The 16,300-nt window shown below is 45.9% G+C and overlaps 1 protein-coding gene across 50 annotated transcripts in view; it reads right to left on the reverse strand.

Annotated features, from left to right (window-relative positions):
- R3HDM2 (R3H domain containing 2) overlaps nucleotides 1-13,654 on the reverse strand; it is a 173,544-nt gene extending 159,890 nt beyond the window's left edge. For 37 of the 50 annotated variants that reach the window (XM_070052488.1, XM_070052494.1, XM_070052480.1 and 34 more), the window contains exon 1: nucleotides 13,371-13,509. The gene's annotated coding sequence lies outside the window, so the exon portion shown is untranslated. Of the gene's footprint in view, nucleotides 1-13,370 lie in introns of all 50 variants that reach the window. The other 13 variants (XM_070052471.1, XM_070052463.1, XM_070052443.1 and 10 more) reach the window with 3 other exon arrangements.
- Between the last annotated feature and the right edge of the window lie 2,646 nt (nucleotides 13,655-16,300).

Consider the following 16,300-nt stretch of genomic DNA (forward strand, 5'->3'; position numbering starts at 1 on the left):
TGACATTGTGGCACAGCGGGTAAAGCCATCACCTGCAATACCAGCATCCCATATGGGTGCCAGCTTGTGTCCCAGCTGCTACTTTTCTGATTCCGCTCCCTGCTACTGGCCTAGGAAAAGCAGTGGAAGATGATTCAATTCGCTGGGCCCTGCCACCCATTTGGGAGACCTGGACAGAACTATCGATTTCTGGTTGTTGCAGCTCCTGGTCATTGCAGAGAAGATGGAAGCTCTCTCTCTTTCTCTGTAACTCTGACTTTCAAATAAATACATAAAATCTGTTTTCAGGCCGGCACCATGGCTCAATAGGCTAATCCTCCACCTGCGGCACCAGCACACCAGGTTCTAGTCCTGGTTGGGGCGCCGGATTCTGTCCCGGTTGCCCCTCTTCCTGTCCAGCTCTCTGCTGTGGCCCTGGAGTGCAGTGGAGGATGGCCCAACTGCTTGGGCCCTGCACCCCATGGGAGACCAGGAGAAGCACCTGGCTCCCGGCTTCGGATCAGTGTGGTGCACTGGCCACAGCGCGCCGGCCGCAGCGGCCATTGGGAGGTGAACCAACGGCAAAGGAAGACCTTTCTCTCTGTCTCTCTCTCTCATTGTCTACTCTGCCTATCAAAAAAAAAAAAAAAAAATCTGTTTTTAAAAAAATCTTCCATGTCTCGGGGCTGTGGCTGTGGCTCAGCAGTTAAAGCCCTGGCCTGAAGCGCCAGCATCCCATACAGGTGTCGGTTTCAGTACCAACTGCTCCACTTCCAATCCAGCTCCCTGGTAATGTACCTGGGAAAGCACTGGAGGATGGCCCAAGTGCTTGGGCCCCTGCACCCAAGTAGGAGACACGAAAGAAGCTCCTGGCTCCTGGCTTCAGATTGGCTCATCTTCGGCCATTGCAGCCAGGTGGGGAGTAAACCAAGGGATGGAAGACCCCTCTCTCTCCATCTCCACCTCTCTCTGTGACTCTTTCAGATAAATAAAATAAAATATTAAAAAAAAAAACTTCATGTCTCAAAATACTCCAAATTCCTTAATATAGCTTATAAAGTGCACCATAAAATCAGGCCCTATGCTGCTCTATAACCAAGCTATCCTATCTGCTTGGAATGCTCCCCCATACCACCTCACCATACTTTTATCTAACCAGACAAGATCCCTCCCATTCTGTCAAGAGCAATTTGCCCTCAAGAGCCCTATTCTACCAAACCTCTTTATCACACCAAACCCCTGGCCCAAAAGGATGTCTCCTACATCATAAGAAATATAAAGGTTATAAGGCACTCCCTCAAACCCCTTTGTTTAGATATCAAACATGTCTCCTCATTCTTTTTTTTCTTATCTGTAGTAGGAGATAATGACACTTCTACCTCTGCTTTGGGTTTTATCTTCCTTACTTGCTCAAGAATTTAACCCTATTGTCACCATTTCCTATTGTCTAGAACATATAAACACATGTGCCTGAGTCTCTCATTTTAAAGAAACTTCCTTTTGGGGCTAGCACTGTGGCGTAGTAGGTTAAACCTCTGCCTACAGCACCAGCATCCCATATGGGCGTGGTTGGAGTCCAGGCTGCTCAACTTCCAATCCAGCTCCCTGCTAATATTTTGGGAAAGCAGTGGAGGATGGCCCAAATGCTTGGGCCCCTGCACCCCATGGGAGAGCCAGAAGAAGCTCCTGGCTCCTGGCTTTGGATTGGCCCAGCTCCTGCCGTTGTGGCCATTTGGGGGAGTGAACCAGCAGGTGCAGATCTGTACAGCTCTCCATCTCTGTCTCTAACTCATGCCTCTCAAATAAATAATCTTTACAAAAAAAAAAAAAAAAAAAAAACTTCCTTAACCCCACATTTTCTCTCACCACTGTTCTCTCTCTCTACCTCTTTGCAATCATCTTGAAAGACTTTTTTCTCACCTCCTGTTGTCATATGGTTTCCGAAGCCATCCAATCACGGCCTGTTGCCAGGCAGTTTCTATTGTCAGCGGCCATCTTGGCATGACCTTTTCACCTCAGCGGCCATCTTGATATGACCATACAACCCACAGGGACAGGCAATCATTGAAAGAACTCATAGGACGATTAAAGATCTCTTACAAAGACAAAAAAACAATCATATGCCCTCAGACCCACAGCTTGCTTTGACTGAGGTCCTTTTCACTATCAATTTTTTTACTTTTGATTCCCAAGGCATAAGCCTAGCTTATAAACACTGGGGATCTTTTCCATCCCAAACCCCAGCCTCTATGGTTAGGTGGAAAGACGCCCTGACAGGAGAATGGAAAGGACCACACCCTCTGTTAACCAAGGGTCAAGGATATGCTTGCATCTTTCCAGAGAATGCAGAATAGCCCAGTTGGGTACCAGCCAGAAACATCAAGCCTGCAACTGACAGCCAACCAGAACCAGCTGAACAAGACTGAGAATCCACCTTGTTAGCAGATGCACCTGTCCTATTATCCTTCCCTGAGAAACTGCCCAATAGCCATATCTGTTACTGTTTTGTACCCCACTAACTCCAGTCAGCCACTCAAACGGCCCACAGCCTGTGTGTGGTCATGCCATTCCTGATACCCAATATTCCTCATTCCTACCCCTATCTGAGCAAGCAATCCTGTGGTCTCTAGATTTGAGCGCTGGCCTAAGACAGGCACAGCTGCGTTCGGAGGCCACATGGAAACAGGGTCAACAATGGTATGGCCAAGAATCATGCCTCTCGCTGATCAAAAATAAACGAAAAGGGGAAAATGTGCTGGAATGAGGTGAAAAGGTCATATCAAGATGGCCGCTGAGGTGAAAAGGTCATGCCAAGATGGCCGCTGACAACAGAAACTGCCTGGCAACAGGCCGTGATTGGATGGCTTCGGAGACCACATGACAACAGAGCCTGACTGACGGCAGGCCGTGATTGGATGGTTTCAGAAACTGCCTGGCAACAAGTGCCTGACTGGTGACAGGCTGTGATTGGATGGCTTTGGAAACTGCCTGGCAACAGGCTGTGACTGGTTGGGGCATAGACCGCCCCTTGACTGGATTGGCTGGTCTTGGCTATATAAGCAGTTGTAGCAACTGAAATAAACAAGTCTGCCGGCTGCTCGCCTCAGGCCTACTTTCACCCGACTCCTGGGGTCTGTGTCGTGACTCTGCACCTGTTGCCCCCACCACGCTCCTCCTCTCAGAAACAATCCACTGCAACACTGTTGAGAAATCAACTGCAACAACCTCCCATTTATTCCTCAGCTCAATGCAATGTGGTCTGTTACCACCTCAGTGACCCCACTGTCACTGTCAATGACCTGAATGCCAAATCCAATGATTTCTTCTCTGTCCTCGAGGTACTTGATCTTCTTTTTTTTTTTTAATTTTTATTTTTTACAGGCAGAGTGGACAGAGAGAGAGAGGTCAGAAAAAAAAAAAAAGAGAGAGAGAGAGAAAGGTCTTCCTTTTACCATTGGTTCACCCTCCAATGGCTGCTTCGGCCAGCCTGCTGCAGCCGGCGCACTTCACTGTTCCAAAGCCAGGAGCTTCTCCTGGTCTCCTATGGGGTGCAGGGCCCAAGTACTTGGGCCATCCTCCACTGCCTTCCCGGGCCACAGCAGAGAGCTGGCCTGGAAGAGGGGCAACCGGGACAGAATCCGGCGCCCCGACCGGGACTAGAACCCGGTGTGCCGGCGCCGCAAGGTGGAGGATTAGCCTATTGAGCGGCAGCGCCAGCCTAGAGGTACTTCATCTTCTCACCAAATCTATACTACTGCATTTTTATCCCTTGAATCTCTCTCTTTGGTTCCCATCACACTTTACTGATTTTCTATCTACTTTCCTGGCCTTCTTTCATTTCTCCCAGGGTTCTACTTCTACCAGTCACATCTTTACTGTCAGTGTTCTCCGAGGCTCCCTCCCTAGCCTGCAGCTCTTCTGTCTTAATATGCCCCTTAGCTGACCCAAACCTACTGTTTCAAATACACCAGATGTACAGCTGAATCCCAAATCTCTCTCTAGTCCCAATTTCTCCCTCCATCTGTAGACCAGTATATACAACTGTTAGCATTTCCACATGGCTCCACAGGTATCACAAATTCAACCAGTCCAAACCAAACATCTCACATTTTATTTCCAAATATACACCTTCCTGTATTCCTTAACTCATAAATCCTCATAACCATTCACCCTGGCACAGAACTCAGAATTAGAATTATCCAAGGTTTATCCTTCTCATTTAGCATTACATTCTCTCCCCTCCCCCACACGCATGAACGTGTACACACACATACCCCACATACATTTCATGTCTTAACAAATTCCAAGACTCCCAAGACACCAACATTTCATATGGGCACCAGTGTGAGTCTTGGCTACTCCACTTCTGATCCAGCTCCCTGTTAATGTGCCTGGGAAAGCAAAGCAGAAGATGGTCCATTTGGATAGGGTCCCTGCCATCCAAATGAGACCCAGAAGCAGCTCCTGATTTCAGCCTGGCCCAGCCCTGGCTGTTGTGGACATTTGGGGAGTGAACCAGCAGATAGAACTAACTAACTATCTCTCTCTCTCTCTCTGCCTTTCAAATAAATAAATATTTTTTAAAAAAATAAGTAAGTAAATCTTAAAAAGAGAGAGAGGCATAGAAACCAGAAACTGGGAAAGAATATTCTAACACAGCTCTGTCCTGGGAAAAAAACACAAAAGATGATGCTTATTCTAAGACTAATACTGACAGCTGTTCTGATTTCTAAGCTAACATTTTATATGATAAGCACACAGCGTTGGGAAGTGGTAAACTAACAGGACTGCAACTGTGTGAAGTGAAAAAAGCTGGGTTGGTCAAGCAAAACAGTGGCAAGTGAATGCCTGCAATTCTTAACTGCAAATTTGTATCTTTCCAGAGGGCTTCATTCTGCTAACCATATTAAGATGCTTTAAATAGTTCATGGAAAATGGACTGAAAGTTTCTTATAGTTCAAAAAATTTCTGAAATCCAAGCACTATTTTTCAACAATGTCATTTTCTATGAACTTTCATAAAAAAGATTTATTTTACTGAGAGGCAGAGAGAACAAGAGCAAGAGAGTGAAATCTTCCATCCACTGCTTTCCTACACAAATGGCTGCAATGGCAAAGAGCCAGGAACTCCATCCAGGTATTCTACCTGGTGTCCAAGTAGTTGGACCACTACCTGCTGCCTCTCATGGTGCCCATTAGCAGGAAGCTGGATCTGAAGTGAAGTGGGGACTCACAACAGGCTGTCCCCTTATGGGATGCAGGTGTCCAAAGGACATCTTAACTGCTGCACAAAATGCCAGCCCTAGTCCCAATTTTATCAACACTGAGCAACATTTAGAGGCTAGTAATTTGATAATATTGAATATGTACTGTCCTGTAAGGCAGGTTATGTTTGCTGACTATTGACACTAAACAGAGGTAAATACATCTCAACTTTTCATAAAATGTGTTCACTAGTATCTGCAGATACTTTTCTGTTCTTCTTTTGTGTTATCTACTAAAGTTAGGTAGAAGGGTGGGCACTGTAGCACAGCAAGTTAAACTGCTGTTGACAACACTGGTAATCTGAGATTGGACAGGATTCCCAACTACTCTTCTTCTGGTACAGCTTCCAGCTAACGTGCCTGGGAAAGCAACAGATGATTGTCCAAGCACTTGGGTTCCTGCCACCCACGTAAGTTCCCAGCTTCTGGCTTCAGTCTGGCCCAGCCCTGCTGCTTCTAAAGACTGCTGCATTTGAAGACTGAACCAGTGGATAGAAGACCTCTCTCTCTGCCTTTTGAATAAATAAATCTTTTTTTAAACAATACAGGAGTAAAAGATTGAAGCCAGAATAGAATCCGTTAAGTGCAGCTTCAATCTCAAGTATTTACATTTTAAGTCAATACCTATATCAAGATGTATTACCGTCCTTAACCCAAAGTCAGTTTTCCTCTACCCTGAAAGAAAACAGATCATCAATCTCATTTCACACATGAAGACACAGATACAGCAGTTAGTGAGGGTAACTAGACAAAGCTTCACAAACTTCAGAATTAAAAACTCAAAGTTTTAATTACTGGGCTCTGATTTTACTCCTTCACAGCGCTTATGCAAAAACCAAACAGAACAGATCTGTACTTCTTCAACAGTCCTTCTAGCTCTAATCTATTCAATTTTTCAGTCATAATATATTCTTAATTAAAAATTAAGAAAAAGTGTTTTTGGGAGCAGGTATTTGGCATAGCAGTTAAGACGCACTTAGGGCACCTCCATCCTATATCAGTGCATAGAACTGAGTGCTATTCCAGCTTCCCGCTAATGCACACCCTTGGAGGCAGCAGGTGATAGTTCAAATCAGGTCATTGTCACCCATATCGGAGACCTAGATTGCGTTCCTGGCTCCCAGTTTCCACCTGGCTCAGTCCTGGTTGTTGGCATTTGGGAAGTGAACCAGCAGATGAAAGACGTGCGTGTTTGTGTGTGTGTGTGTGTGTGTGTATCTGTCTGCTTTTCAAATAAAATGAAAATTTTAATTTAAATAAAGCAACTTTTAAAACATATATGTATTTATTTATTTGAAAGGAAGAATTACAGAGAGAGATACAGAGAGAGATTTTCCATCCACTGGTTCACTCTCCAAATGGCCACAATGACCAGCGTTGAGCAAGGCAGAAGCCAGAAGCCAGGAACTTCTTCCAGGTCTCCACATGAATGGCAGGACCTGGGCCATCTTCTGCTGATTTCCCAGGCACATAAGCAGGGAGCTAGATTGGAAGTGAAGCAGACAGCACTTGAACTGGCACCCACATGGGATGCCTGCACTGCAGGCCTCAGCTGTAACCTGCTGTGTCACAGCGCCAGCCACAAATAAAAAGGTTTTTTTAAAATGTTTCTGCACTACCACTCAGGGAAAATATTCATAATGCAAACTCTCTTAACATTCTTATTTCTTCATAGTCAAAAGTACTGCTAACATGGAGAGTAAAATACAAAAGAATATTTTTAAACTAAATAACTCTGAAGGGAAAAGGAGAATTAAAAGGGACAATAAACATATAGCTGCAGGCAACAGGACAATGAGAAAGGTAAAACTTTGATGACAGAGGCAGCATGGGACAAAACTCAGTTCAGGGTTTCATTTGTTGTCCCAAATCAACACTCAAAAAAAAATGATCTCTTCAAGTACTGTTCTAGGATGAGCAAAACAGCTGGCAAAATCACAATCTAAAACATATATCTCTAGAACATATGCCTCAAACCATTAAGTTTCTCTTTTCTATACAGCCCCTGCCACCCAGGTGGGAGCCCTGGAACAAGTTCCTGGCTCCTGGCTTCAGCCTGGCCCAGCCCCAGCCACTGTGGCCATTTGGGGAGTGAACCAGAGGATAGAAGACCTCTCTCTGTGTCTCCCTCTCTCTCTCACAATTCTGACTTTCAAATAAGTAAGCAAATAAATCTTTAACAATGAACAAATAAAAATAAAAACTAAAACTACCAAAACTGCTTTTTATTGGAACACATAACTGCTTCAGGCTTTCGGACCCTTCTCTGTATTCTCTCTTTTTTTAAAGGATTTATTTTATTTATTTGAAGGAAAGAGTTACAGAGAGAGGTAGAGAGAGGTAGAGAGAGAAAGTGGTCTTCCATCCGCTGGTTTACTCCTCAAATGGCCACAACAGCCAAAGCTGAGCCAATCCAAAGCCAGGAGCCAGGAGCCAGGAGCTTCTTTTGGATCTCCCATGTGGTGCTTTCCCAGGCACATGAGCAGGGGGCTGGATGGGAAGTGGAGCAGCCAAATCTTGAACTGGCACCCATACGGGATGCCGCTGGTGCTGCAGGTCAAGACTTTAATCCGCTGGGCCACAGTGCCAGCACCTCCCTGTTCTCTCTTATCTCTTGCATGAGGTTCCTAATTTGATCAGATTTTTTTTTTCCCTCCTTAAAGCACTAGAAAGAACTCTGGAAACTGCACTGTCAAAAACAAAGGTGAAACAGCTTTCCCAGTACAGGCTCAAACAAATGGACTGAACAACTTACAAGAGATCCTGCAAGAAAAGCAAAAAGAAAACCCAGATTCAGGAAGAATCCCAGAATCTTTCTTTTCATAATCCCCAAGCCAAAAAGATGGAATTACTGCAGATTATCATAATTATAGGCTTTCAACATTCATTTTTTTTTCAAGTGCTGGAGAAAATATGCTAAGAAAATCTAAAAAACTCAAAGAGGAATCAAAATAGATCAAGGTTAAGAAATCTTTCCTATGTGTATCTGCCTTCAGACATAGACTCAAATTTACTGACAGGAATGAACAGAGTAAGGCAGAGATGGAACAGGTGCTACACTACCAAATTAGCAACCGAAAGTTAGTCACTGAAAGACTGTTACGTGGAATGTTTTCTACACAGAGGGTAAGCATACAGCTGAAGGAAAATACTAAGGCCACTGTGGATGAAGAAGTCTCTAAAATTAGACCCCACCAAATGTATTCATGCACACATCTTCAAGCCATGAGTCTAGTTATATTTCTTGCTTGTAAATCAGCAACACATTCCACAGAGGGAAACTCGGAGTCTCTTATCCAATCTCACAAAGAAGCACAGAAAAACCTTCAAATATGTGTGTGTGTGTGTGTGTGTATAATTTTTTCCCACAAAATTCTCTCCTTTGCACTTATTAGGACCATGTAACCAAAATGCAACACTTTTTCCCTGTTCCACAAAAACTGACTTCTCCCAGAAAACTTTTCTTATGAGTTTAAGAAGAAGCACAGCAGTCATTCAGAAACTGTTATCGACACAGAAGCATTGTCGTACTCAGTATTATCTTTTAGAAGTTGAAGAGATGACAGAGATGCTTAAGCAGTCCTGGGTCCTAAGAAAAACTTCCCCTAGAATCTTCATAAAAGGACTTAAAGCGGTCCAACAGAAGTTTATCAACCTGTGTTTGAAATTATTCACAAAACAACCACTATTACACTTCTAATGCTGTTACTTCTTTACACTAACAGTATCAGAACCAAATCAGTCAAATGCATACAGAGCCCCGATTCTTTCACCTCATATGAACTGTCCCCCATAGACTTGGCAGCTTTCAGCGTTCTGGCAAAGGTTTAAGTAAAAGCCTTAGCCTTGACACCAGCATTCCTACAAAGTGTTAAAAGCACACGTCAACCCCTCTGCCTTGCTAAGCTGGAGAAGAGCAGCCACGACAGCCCCAAAGAGAAACCTCATCCAGGTCACCCCAGCCAGAAGGTCAATGAAGGTAATAAATGCACCAACCAAGAAACAAGAAAGGAAAAAATAAATGAGGGATAACCCCCAGGACTCAAGAGGCCTTCTCCTTTTACTCCAAAATTTAATAGAGATTAATTTAGCTACAAACAATGATACCTAAAATGAATCTGTGAAAAAGGACCAAAAGGATCACATTCTCTAGAAATGAAAACTTGGGGTTGGTGGTGTGGTGTGGCAGGTTAAGCTGCCACCTGCAAAGCTGGCATCCCATATGGGCACCAGTCAGAAACTTGACTGCTCCATTTCTGATCCAGCTCCCTGCTAATGAGCATGGGGAAAGCAGCAACGGATGGCCCAAATGCTTGGGCCTCTGCACCCACATGGTAGACCTGGAAGAAGCTCGGGGCTCCTGGCTTCGGCCTGGCACAGCCCCAGCCATTATGGCCATTTGGGGAGTGACCCAGGGGATGGAAGAGCCCTCTCTCTCTATCTCTTGCTCTCTATAACTCTGCCTTTCAAACGAATAAAAAAAAAAAACTTTATTAAAAAAAAGAAATTAAAAGTCACTCTAGTATTGTAAGAGAACGCTATATATATATATATATATATATATATTTTTTTTTTTTTTGACAAGCAGAGTGGACAGTGAGAGAGAGACAGAGAGAAAGGTCTTCCTTTTGCCATTGGTTCACCCTCCAGTGGGCACCGCAGCCGGCGCACCGCGCTGATCCGATGGGCAGGAGCCAGGTGCTTCTCCTGGTCTCCCATGGGGTGCAGGGCCCAGGCACTTGGGCCATCCTCCACTGCACTCCCTGGCCACAGCAGAGAGCTGGTCTAGAAGAGGGGCAACTGGGACAGAATCCGGCGTCCCTACCGGGACTAGAACCCGGTGTGCCGGCGCCGCAAGGCGGAGGATTAGCCTAGTGAGCCGCGGCGCCGGCCAGAGAACGCTATTTTTACATTTTTGAGGTCAACTGTCTCTCCATGAACAGGGGAGTAGGGAGGACAATCCACAGGGCCACAACTATAAATACTAATATTTCACACTAATGAAAAACTCAAGGTGGAACCAACCTGCTTAGCTCTCTGGACCAAAGCAGCAAGGATGGCGATATCTGTGAACAAACCTGAAGAGTTTGAATGAGGTAAAAATTCTAGCCACGTGAGGTCTGTGATAACACCACAAACACTAGGGCCAGTATTCTGGTGCAGCAGGTTGCAACACCCCCATCCCATGTTGCAGGGACAATTCAAGTCCCAGCTACTCGGCTTCCATTCCAGCTACCTGCTAATGCTCCTGGGAAGGCAGCAGAAGATAGACAGCCCAAGTGCTTGGGCCCCTACCACCCATGTTGGAGACCAGAATGGAGTTCCTGGCTCCTGGCTTCAGTCTGGTCCAGACAAGGCTGTTGCAGCCACTGAGAATGGAAGATGGTCTCTTTCCCCTTTCTTTCCTCTCTTCCTGCCACTTTGCCTTTCAAATTAATACATCTTAAAAACAAAAAAATCACCAATACTACAGATTTCCACACTCCATCCTCCTCTGCCTTCAGAGTACTTTCATTCAATAACCTGAAAACACAAGATCTTTGTCAACAGACATGTCCCAAGAACTGACAGATAAATACTTCAACAAGTTCCAATGAGTACCTTACAAAATCCTAGTAAAATCCTATCCCACACGTCCAAGAACAGCCAATCAAAATCAGAAAGTCATGACGACAAGATCAGAGTTCAAGAATGAAAACCCTTCCTCCTTACCTATTCAGTCAATAAATTTGTTGCACACTTAACTACATGTCAACTGCTATGCTAAATGCTGAAGACAAAGCAATTAATAAAAATGAGGGGGTCTTCAGAAAGTTCATGGACATGTGCATTATGGAAAAAAAAAGCATAGATTTCATAGATTTCAGTTTTTTTGGACACCAAAATAATTTTTGATTCCATTTTTTCCACGAACTTTTTGAAGGACTCTCCTATCTGCCCTCCTGAAGTCCTTCCCTAACGGGTGAGATGAAAATATACATTATGTTAAAAATTACTAAGAAGTAAGAAGAAAACTTAAGCAGAGAAGTGGGATAGGGAATTATGTACATGTATGTGGGGGAAAGGCTTTGCAATTTAGGTAGCCAAGGATATGTCAACAGCGACATTTGAGTACAGAAGGAACTGAAGGAAGTGCGGGGGACAGCTTTATAAAGAAAAGGTGATCCAGGAAGAGGGAACAACTGCATAATCCCTGGAGCAGAGAGTGCCTCCTATGCTCAAGAACAGCCAAGGGATCCTTGTGCAGGCTGGAGTGCTACAGATCCAGGCAATTGTGAAGACTGATTTTTACCCAGAAAAAGAAAAGAAGCCATTGCCTCTTCTGACATCTTCCCATAAAAAAAAAAAAAAAAGAAAAAAGAAAGAAAGAAAGAAAAAGTTGGTGCCTTATATCTGGATTTTTTTAAAATTTAATTTGTTTAAAAGGCAGAGGAGAGGGAGGAGAGAATTGGTGAGGAGGGAAAAGGGGTGTTAGTGAGGTCTTTCTTTCCTTAGCTCCTTCACTCCCCAGAAGGCCACAATAACTAGGGCTGGAACAGGCCAAAACCAGAAGCCACGAATGTGGGCCATCCTCTGCTGCCTTCCCAGGCACCTTAGCTGGATTGGAAGCAGAACAACTGGGCCTCAAACCAGCTGATATGGGATGCTGGCTCCACAAGTGGTGGCTGAATACTCTGCACCACAACACCGGCCCAAGGCTCATTATTTTTGTTAGGCAAGTTTTTAAAAAATGTCTTGAAGTGGGCATTTAGACTAGCAGTTAAGCCACTGGGATCTCACTGGAGTACCTGGGTCTCACACCTGACTCCAGCTTCCTCCTAATGCACACCCTGGTTCCTGGCTCTCAGGAGGGAGCCAAAGTCATTGTGTGCATCCGGGAAGTGAATCAGTGGATGGGAGCACTGTCTCTGCCTAAAAATAAATCTTAAAAATTTTTGAAATAATTATTTTTAACTGTGACGTTCTGCTGATAATTTAGTGGACACCAAAACCACTAGAACTGTAACTGTGAATTTCAGCTTCTGTGACAGAGTGTATCAGACTTTCAAGAAAAGTTTCTCTGTTCTATTGATATAGAACAGGGGAAGAAAGACACAATTAAAAAATGAACTGAAATAACCTATCACCTCCTATGCTACTTAAACTTTTGGGTCTTCCCGCCCCAAGCTCCGGAAGGGAGAGAAAGTACTGAAGGAAGAAGGGGGCTGGGGAGGGGCTGATGCGAGGAAGAGGAGCCACAAATTGATTCAAGTGTCGATCTGACTGAAAATCCAGCAAGACGCCAGAATTTGCGACGTGCCTACAGAGAACCTGTCACCTCCCGCTTCCTCAGATTCTCCACGTCACCTACCAACAACAGACAAGGCTATTAACCTGTTTCAGGTAAGTCTATTTGAAAAAAAAAAAAAAAATACAAGGACATTCCATCCACTTGGAATCGATCTGAACATAAACTGTCCCACTTTTCTTTCTCTGCTTTGAATGCAGCCCTGGGGCTGTTGTCAGTTACTTCTCACATTATCCAAGAACAATTCAGTCTGAATAAGTAGATATTCGCTGCAAGTAATAGGCTAATGGTCACCACTGCTCGCGAGTGCAGGCTCTACGGGAAACCCATCTGATAAGTTTTCAGGGGCTCAAGAGTGAGTGAGGGGCTTAGCGTAGGCCCAACTTTTTAAGCTCCAGAAACATCACCCTGTTTGTGCCAACTCGAATCTGTGCTCCAGGAAGAAGCTCGGCCATCTCTCCGTGCCGTTTTCCCAATGTTCAGAGGAAATCGGGCACCCAAGAACCACATGGAGCCAGTCTCCCCAAGTACCACAGGGGCGCAACAGTTTTTAGGTCCCATCGCACAGGCCACAGGTGGCGCCGCCCCCCGCCCTCCGCCCCAAGGCCCCCGCTTCTCGCCTGCGCTCCTCGCGCACACTCGGGGGGTCTCCGGCCAAGGGCAAGTGCTTTCCGGCGGGCTCCGGCCCTGACCCACCGCCCCGGGGACCCCGCAGCTCCAGCGTGGGGAACCCAGGCCGAAGGGCCTCCGCCCGCCCGCCTGCCCGCCCGCGCGGCTGCCACGCCCCCTCCCCAAGGGCCGCCCGGGCCGCCCGCCCCCTCGGCCAGGAGGTGGCCTCACCTCACGCGGGCCGTAGCGGGAAGGGCGCCCGCGTCTCCGCCCGCCGCCCGGGCCCACGGCCCCTCGGCTGCGGCTCGGCCCCGACGGCCGGCGGCGGCGCGCTTCTAGGGGCGGGCTCTTCTCGGCGGGGGTTTCCCCCGGGCCCAGGGCGGGGGAGCAGGGGGACTGGGGCGGGGGAGGGGGAAGGGGCTTGGGAAGGAGGGGGGTGAGGGGAATAAAAGGGGGAACCAGACCCGGAGAGGGAGAAAAGGGGGGAGGGGGAAAATCAGAAGGGGAAGAAAGGCCCAGAGTCCGCCCCCCGCTGCGGCCTGCGCGCTGCGTCACCACGTCCGGCGTAGTCGTCACCGCGTCCTGCGTTCCGCGCGTTCCTGCTCCCTGCGTGCGCCTCTCGGCGCCGGCAGACGGCCACGGCCTTCCCGCTCTCTGAGTCCGGGCGCGCGCGCACTGGCTCGCGCCCGCGCTCGCCCTCTGTCGCTCCCGTCGCCTGCACCTGTGGGTCAGGCCGCCAGTTCCTGGACCCCAGGGCTCCTTAGTTCGCCTTAAACACGTCCACACTGCCAGGTAGAACCACTCTAGATTTTAATATAATGGTAATAATGATGACCTTTAATTTCAACTTAGCACTTTCAAACAGCCTCTTATTTACGCGCCCAAGAAGAAGCATATGCCCAATATTTATTTGTTGTACAGGTGGATAAAGGTACTTCCAGTAGATAAATGTCCATTTTTCGGATGAAGAAGCTGACTTAGAAGGAACTCAGGCTGTCCTATTAAAATCACATTCTTAGCATCACCCCCTTTCTAAGGTATAGTTCTTTTTCTCAAAAGTCATTTTAAACTTCTAGCCTCCTCCATTCTATCCATTATAGCAGAATCAGCTTAGTTATTGACTATGTGTATTGGGATAATTCACTAACCAACTTCCTCAAGTAAGCACTGTAATCTTAAATCTCTAGAATTCAACCGTTAGTTACTATGTGACAGGAACTGAGGTAGGCAAGAAGAAAAATAATAATTATGGTACAGTGTAAGTGCTTTAATAGAGAGATTGCAATGTGTTATGAAAACAAAAGACAGCACAGTTCGTTCTTAGGGGGAAGATACACAGTAAGCTACAGAGAAACCACAGCTGAAATTTCAGCTAACCTTGTAGAATATAAATAGGAGTTTACCAGAGAGGTTAGAATGCAGATTCCAGCAAAATCATAGAGGTATGAAATTCATCTTTTCTTCAAGTTCTACTAAGTTCAAGTTGGGGGCAAGAAGCAGTAATGTCCAGGAGAAAATAATAGCCAATATTTGTATTATGTATGTACTGAGAGGTACTCAAAATGTTCATAAAAAAAGGGAATTTAAAGAATAAGTTTGGAGGGCTGGCACTGTGGCTCACTTGGATAATCCTCCGCCTGCGGTGCCAGCATCCCATATGGGTGCCATTTCTAGTCCCAGTTGCTCTTCCAGTCTAGCTCTCTGCTGTGGCAGTGGAGGATGGCCCAAGTGCTTGGGCCCCTTGCACCCACATGGGAGACCAGGAAGAAGCAGCTGGCTCCTGGTGCAGCGCCAGCTGTAGCAGCCATTTGAGGAGTGAACCAACGGAAGGGAGACCTTTCTGTCTTTCTCTCACTGTCTATAGCTCTACCTCAAATAAATAAAAAGAAAAAAAGAGTAAATTTGTTTTCATGCAAAGAAATTTTTGAAATCCATGCACAGTTTTCATAATACATATTTTCCACATGCTATGAAAAAAAAAACTGGCACCAAAATAAACTCATGCATTTAATTTTGCTTTTTTTTTTTTAGAGGCAGAGAGGTCCCATCTGCAAATGGACTCCCCAAATGCCTACAATGGCCAAGACCAGGCCAAGCTGAAATCAGTCCAGGTCTCCCACATGAGCGACAGGGGCCCAACCACTTGAGTCATCACTGCTGCCTCTCGGATCTGCATTAGTAGGAAACTAGAGTCAGCAGCCAGAGTCAAGTGTTGAACCCAGGTACTGCAGGCTGGGATGTGGGCATCTGAACTGCTAGGCTGATACCTGCTCTCCAAAACTGTTTTTAAATTAGATAGTGGTATTGATTACACAGGTCGAATAGACTCAAGACCACTGAATTATACTAAATTGTACACTCTGAACTCACTGAATAAACTCAAAAACACTGAATTGTGCATCGGGCCTAGCAGTTAAAACACCAGTTGGGATGGTCATTTCCCAGATCAGACTACCTGGCTCTGCTTCGGATTCCAGCATCCTACTAAAGTACACCCTGGGAAGTAGCAGGTGATGGCGCACGTACTTGGATGGCTGCTGTCCATGTGGGTAATCTGGGTTGAGTTCCTGATTCCCGTTTTCAGCCTGGCCCAGCGCCAGCTGTTGTAGGCATTTGGGGAGTGGATCAGCAAGTGAGAGCTCTCTGTGTCTCTCTGCCACTCAAACAAAAAGGAAAAAAAATGTAAATTTTATGGTACATGAATGATATCCATAAAATTGCCATTTTTAACAATATATAATGCTGAAAACTAAAAAATCTATCATGGCCCCTATAGAGAAGAGTTGAAAGACTATGATATTCAAAAAAATCAATATGACTTTGGTGTAACCTCTGAAAAGCAGACTGGACTATAACATTTACTCATTAATAATAAATATGGTTTAAGGGGCCGGTGGTGTAACATAGCCGGTAAAGCCCCAGTCTGCGATGTCAGCATCCCATATGGGCACCAGTTTGTGTCCTGGCTGCTCTCTTTCCAATTTAGCTTCCTGCTAATGGTTGGGAAGAGCAGCAGAAGATGGCCTAGGTGCTTGGGCCACTGTGTGGCCCACGTGGGAGACCTGGATGAAGCTCTTGGCTCCTGGCCCAGCCCTGGCCATTGAGGACACTTGGGGAGTGAACAGAGGTGGGGAGGACCTCTCCCTCCCTCCTTCCCTCCT

Source organism: Oryctolagus cuniculus, chromosome 11 (assembly GCF_964237555.1).
Source record: "Oryctolagus cuniculus chromosome 11, mOryCun1.1, whole genome shotgun sequence".
Classification (NCBI taxonomy): Eukaryota; Metazoa; Chordata; class Mammalia; order Lagomorpha; family Leporidae; genus Oryctolagus; species Oryctolagus cuniculus.